This window comes from Eurytemora carolleeae, unplaced genomic scaffold (genome assembly GCF_000591075.1).
Source record: "Eurytemora carolleeae unplaced genomic scaffold, Eaff_2.0 scaffold366, whole genome shotgun sequence".
Classification (NCBI taxonomy): domain Eukaryota; kingdom Metazoa; phylum Arthropoda; class Copepoda; order Calanoida; family Temoridae; genus Eurytemora; species Eurytemora carolleeae.
This window is the reverse complement of record NW_019396319.1, coordinates 1263-8325: the sequence shown is the minus strand read 5'-3', so window position 1 is coordinate 8325 and position 7063 is coordinate 1263.

Genomic DNA, 7063 nt, shown 5'->3' with positions numbered 1-7063 from the left:
TGAATTATTCAGTTAATAATCACTTGAGAAAAAATATAAAAAAGTAAAAATTTTTTGAACATCAAGGAATAATTTGTTTGTTTTTTCTCATATATTTGTGATAAAGTTAAAACTAGAGGAGCAAAAAGGTTACAAAGTCGATGTCGATGTCGCATAAATTTTCCTTTCTCTTTCTGTGATAGTTTACAGTGAAAAAGATTTTTTTATTTGAAACTTTAACATGTGTTTTAAGTTTTACGGTAAAAATGAGGATGAGGGGGGGGGAGTAGAATACAAGTTAGAATCCTATTATAGGTCTTTTAAATGAAATAGATGTTTAGAAAGATAGCAAATATTTAAACCTGACGGGCCTCCAGGGTATTTAACGAAATTTAAAAATGGCGATATCCCAAAAATAGACATTATTATACAATATTAATTATTCTGTATAAAGATGAGAATATGTATATGACCAGGATCAGGTTGGGTTACAACCCAAACAATCTGGTTGACCGGAAAAAACCTAGATTGATAAATTAATCATGCCCGCCGCCGTATCATCGTGATGGCGGGAACATGGAACGGCGATCGATCAAGCCGGATTGAATATGATTCTGGGAAAACATGACAGGTAAATATATGATGCATATGACTTGAGGTAAAGAACTTTTGTGAGTATATTGTTAATCTCGATATCCGATGTGGGCACTTTAAAATTTGAAGATCAATGCTTGCATTGATCTTGCATAAGTTGTAGATTAATACTTGATCCTGAGATTCACTACACAAAAGTTCTGACCCCTGATTCAAGTGGTTTTAAATATTTTAGTATTTGTTGCAAAAAGTAATTATATATTCATGTTATTCAGGTAGGGAAATTAGAACTTTTAGATTTAACAATTTTCAAATATTTTTGGTCAGGGTTAACCCTCTTCAGTTCTTGAGATTAATTTCTGTCATGAAGATTCAAAACAAACCTTTCTAAAAAAACTTGAATTCATATTAAAAACAATTATGCATATCCCTATCCCTTCAAGGTGCACCATGTTAATATTGCATGTCGATATGATGATTAATATGTAGCATTATGCAAACGATAAAAAGATATAAGATATAGGGGCTGCAGTAAATATCAAACCACTGAACGCGACAGTGACAGATGTTTAATGAAAAGAGATCTTATCAAAGAAGTTTTTGATTTTGTCATTGAAGTTTTTGATATTATCAAAAAAGTTTTTGATTTTATCAAAGAAGTTTTTGATTTTATCATTAAAGTTTTTGATTCAATGAAAGAAGTTTTTTGACATATTAAAGAATTTTTTAATTTAATCAAAGAAAGAAGTTTTTGATTCAATCAACGAAATTTTTGATTTAATCATTAACGTAACGTACAAAAACGTACATTTTACGTTACGTTACACTATCGTTGACATCTCTACTCCGTACAATCGTATCCGAAGTCTCATCCTTTGTGGGTAACCCTGTATATCTCTTACTTGAGATAGAAGCAATATTGATAGGTTCACACTTTGTGGGGCATCAAAAATATACATTTAATTTTGAAAATCATGAAAAAATCTAAACATAGTTTCATAGTTTTTAAGAATTACAGAATTAAAATACCAGCATGCGTCTTTTTTATTTCTCTCTACGCTGCACCGCCGCACCGTCGCAAAACTAACGGGACTTAATAAAACTTAAACATTTCTGGTGTTTTTTTAATTAATATTATAATTGCAGCTCGCTTCAAGGATTTAAATCCTAGGTTTAAATCCCAGCTTTACTCCCAGGAGAGTAGCGGTATGCTGCCTGCTATATTTATCTGATGAGGGGGGGGGATTAATATATTGTAAATGGGGGGGGCGTTGGTACGGAAAGAAGAAGAGGGGGGGGGATGGAAGCTGTAAAATACAGTTAGATTTCTATATCTTTACTTTCAATTTCGTTTTCTTAGAAGTCTAAAAATAGAACACAATAAACACCGCAATTCTTTAATGTCTCTTTTTCCAAATAATTTGTATCTATTTATGTATTTAAAAACAATATTTTGGTTTAAATTTAGAGGATCTACGAATGGTGTTGCAATTTTCATAAAAGATTATTGCCATTTATGTTTACAATGCGTTTAGGAGGCCATTAACTAGGGTACCCAAATATTCAAAAACTCACTTTCGCACAATTTCGATGAAAATCGAGATATCGATTTTTGCAAACATATTTTTGACTGATATTTGCTCGAAAAATAACATGATAAAGAAAACAACAGATTTGTTAAAATTACTTAGTTTCGCAAACTTCGCTGGAAAGTGGAAACCCTAATAGCCAGATAAACTTGTTCCTCCCCCCTCTCTTCAGCNCCTCTTGCTGCTTACTGCCTTTCGCTCTCAATGGCCCATAACAAATACGCTTCATATATGGCCCATATTACAACAAGACATTTCTGAAGCGGACCATACTAAGACGATTCAGAAGCGGACCATACTAAGGCGATTCAGAAGTCGACCTTAATAAGACATTTCTGCTGTCGGTCAGACAGAGACATTTCTAAAGTGGGCCATATTATAAAACATTGCTACAGTGGACCATGTTAATACATTTCTGAAGTGGACCATATTAAGAAATTTCTGATGTGGACCATATCAAGACATTTATGAAGTGGATCATAGTAAAACATTTCTGAAGTGGACCATATTAAGACATTTCTGAAGTGGTCCATATTATAAGACATTTCTATACAGTTGGCCATTCAAAGACATTTATGAATTGGGCAATTTTAAGACATTTCTGAAGTAGCCGTATTAAGAAATTTCTGAAGTTGACTATATTAAGACACTTATGAAGTGGACCATATTAAGACATTTCTGCAGAGGGCCATGTTAATAATACACTTTTGAAGATGGACCATATTAAGACATTTCTTTTGTGCACCATACAAAGAATTTCTGAAGTGGACCATATTAAGACATTTCTTTTGTGTACCATACAAAGACATTTCTGAAGTGGACAATATTAAGACATTTCTGAAGTGGGCCATAAAAAGACATTTCTGTAGTGTACCATACAAAGAAATTTCTGAAGTGGGCCATATTTAGACATTTCTTTAGTGTACCATACAAAGACATTTCTGAAGAGGCCCATATTAAGACATTTTTGAAGTGGACCATATAAGGACATTTCTGACGTGGACCATATTAATCATTTCTGTAGTGTACCATACAAAGACATTTCTGAAGTGGACCATATTAAGACATTTCTGTAGTGTACCTTACAAAGACATTGCTGAAGTGGGCCACAATAAGACATTTTAGAAGTGGACCATGATTGAAACCTCAACCAGAAATTTATTTTTACTCAAGCAAAAATGACAATTTTAGTTCCTGTTCTAATGTTCTCTTAAGTTCATAATCTTTAAAGCATATTTATGCTAAATTAGCTTAAGATTGAAAGTAAAATATGTATAAACCTTAAAATATGTTTAATTCACAAAAGATGATTATGTAAAAAAGATAACGCCACCCTGTATGTTTGCAACATATAGAAAGTTAAACTTAAACTGTTTTAATGAAATAAATATTCAAAAATTAAAAAAAAATTGAACCATGGATGCTTTTTAGCAAACTATTTTTTGTTGTTTTCTGATTCCAATCTTGTTAGAATTAAATTACAAACTGTACAGATATAAACCGAACCCAACAGTCCTAAATCAACCTTAAATGTGCATCCCATAGATTATCCCTCCCCCCTTCCTACCTTCGCTCCTTATCTTTCCTATATTTAGAACAAACTTGATGAAAACCTAATGATTACCCCCCTCCCCTCCCCTTGTTGGTGGTTATTACATTGCTATGATCTAATTTGGATGTAACCATGAATTCAAACAAATCCGCCGCTTTAAAATAATATTTAATTGCAGGGGGCTTCAGGAGCAAGGATTATTTTGGGACATTTAAATACGATTTAATAACGGGCCCCTACCCCCCCCCCCTTCAGATCTAGAGGCTAATGATGGGATTTAACGGGTCCTTTAAATGAAATCGCTGTTCTTTTGGTTTATTTTTAACACTGTTAAATCTAATGGAGTATGAGAAGTATTTAAAACTGCCAAGAAATCCCGAGTTCAGGGTTGGGGTTCCAGAGGATCTTTCTTTACGGGAGGTGGTGGTGGGGGGGGGAGGTTGAGAAACCCAAAAGCAGTTTGGTAAGATTATAGATAAATTGGATGGATTTAAAAGCAGATATATCTAGCTTTCATTGTAAAAGCTTGATTTACGTTTGTAAAAACTATGCTTAAAGGGACTGTAAAGGAAAAATGAAAGGGGGTATAGACTGAAAGCTAATCACTTTAGCTCTCGATCGCGACCCATGAAAGTTTTATCTGATGTTCCTGTCTCGAGAAATTGATATAAAACTGTGTGAAAATTATACGAAAGTTCATATATGTAAAATTTAGAAAATCTTAAACTTAAATCACGTGACCAGAACTATCACAAATGGCAGAGTAGTATACTGGTCACGTGTCTCCGCCTGTAGCACGTGACCACTTTGCTGCACTGCCATTGGTGGAATTTCTTTGTCAAATAATACGGACGTATAAATAATATTATGAATTAAATCTACTAAAAATAGAAATAACAAATATAAAGTTAGAATTGGAGTAAACCTAAGTTACAATTAGCTTTCTCTGGGATATCATCGTTTTCAGATTGATTGCTTATTTGCTGAATTTGATCTATTTAAACCCACTGCTTTTATACAAAATTGTATATATATTAATTTTCGTATAAATTTGACACGGTTCTATATCAATTTTTCGAGATAGGAACATCCGATATAACTTTTATGGGTCGTGATCGAGAGCTAAAGAGATTAGCTTTCAGCCTTATACCCCCTTTCATTTTTCCTTTACAGTCCCTTTAATGGGGCGCGAGCTTTTTCGAATTTGTTTTTAACTGATGAAACATTTCCAATTCATATATTTATAATCGATAACAATTCGTGATTTCCCTGATTTTTCTGTTTCATTGTTAGATTAACAAATCTGAAGACATTTTTTGGATACAAATATTCTTATCTGAGGCTGCCATAAACCATATCTGGGGGCATCTGTGTTCAACGTTAGGATTTGAGTTAAAAAGTAAAAACGAGTAAATACTCATATTGATTTTTGTCTCGGTCTGATGTAAAATCTTTAAAATTATCATTAAGTTCTTGGATCTGCACCCAAATTTAATGCAAGGTAGCCTGCGGAAAGGGGAGCGTATCATACTCATAATGTTCATTTCAAGTTACAAAATAACTAGCAGAATGATATTTTCTAATTAGATTCATAAACTTCTTACAAATATGGTAATAAAAAGAAGAATACCGATTACTGATTTAATGCAGCCAGTTTTCAACTATACAGTATAAAACCTTCAGGATTTTAGACTGTTGGTTTTGCATTGCATTTACAGTTGGAACATTCTTCAGATTAAAATGGAACGTTAAAACTGACATTTTAGATAATCTTGAAATTTGCTTTGTCGTTTCTATAAAGTACATATGAATATATGTCAAAGATTTAAATAGTATCTATCTATCTATCTATTTATCTATCTATCTATATATCTATCTATCTTATCTATCTATCTATCTATATATCTATCTATCTATCTATCTATCTATTTTTGTAACAAGGGGTATTTAAATGATTACATGAAGAGTATTGAATTCAGTAAGGACAGCCAGGAATATGATAAAGAGTGAGAAAGTTAAATAAAAAAAAAACTCTAGATATTAAAATTTTTAGATACTGAAATGACAGCAAAAAAAAAATGAAATTGGAAAATTTAGAATCTACAAAATTGTAGCAAGATGGTTTGTTTCAATTACTGGGCAACAAAGTGACCGAATTACATCTGGGTTTCCTGGTTGGAGACCCAGAGAGGGGGGTTCAGCCCTCCCTCCCCCCTCCCAGCTTCCTGACAGGACTAGAGAGGTTAGCAAATGAGAAGGAAAGAGGAGGGGGGGGGGGGCAGAGCAAAGGAGGTAAATAAGAAAGGGGAGGGGTTGATGCTTAAACGTAACAGATGGATTATGTGGCATTTTGAGCCTGATCAATAGCTTGTTTGATAGCTACGCTTGTGTCCCTGTGTGGCAATTAGAGCCTGAGTAATAGCTTGTTTGATAGCTACGCTTGTGTCTCTTTATGGCATTTAGAGCCTGAGTAATATCTAGATTGATAAGCTATTGTTGTATCCCTGTGTGGCATTTAGAGCCAGGTGAGTTGCGTTCTGGTTGACTTGGATAGTTGACTGGTTGAGCCTGGACTGATACAGTTTGTGGGACGAACTTTTTAGAGTACGGCAATAACTTCAGGAAATTCATGTTTTCCATCAAAAACTCCAATTTCACCCCCCTCCGCCCTGAAAAATCTTTCGTTACGCCCCTGTCGCACGTGCATGGATTGTCAAAGCCAATATGGCTTGTTTTTGTGCTTGAAAATGGTGACTTCAATGACTACGACACGACCCACTAGACAGTAGAAAAAGGCCAAATTTATGTAACAATACTGATACGACTTGTGACCTCATAGGTCCTTTCATTTTAATTTTACGTTTGTTTGAGAGAAGCAAATTTAATTGGTTATATTCTAGTAATTAAAAATTTTACTTCTTTTCAATACTTTTCAATATTTTTCAATACTTTTCAATACTTTTCAATACTTTTCAATACTTTTCAATATTTTTCAATATTTTTTAATACTTTTCAATACTTTTCAATTCTTTTTAATACTATTCAATTATAGAAGTAATGATTGAAATCATGTGAGGTTTTAATTTAACTAGAAATTTGACGTGACAAGTAGTTCGATAAAAGTTCGATTAGAAGAGTTTCATTGGCATGTTAGAACATTTTAGAAACTTTTAAATGTAATATTAACATAGGACAAAAGTTTAGTTTCCAGCAATAAAACCTTGAGTCATTCACAGATCAACATTTAGGATTTTTTTATTGTTGAAAAATTGTATTCCACTGTTTTTGTTCTGTTCTGTGAATTTCATTTTTCATCACAAAAACAAAAAAATGGCACAAAAATAAACAT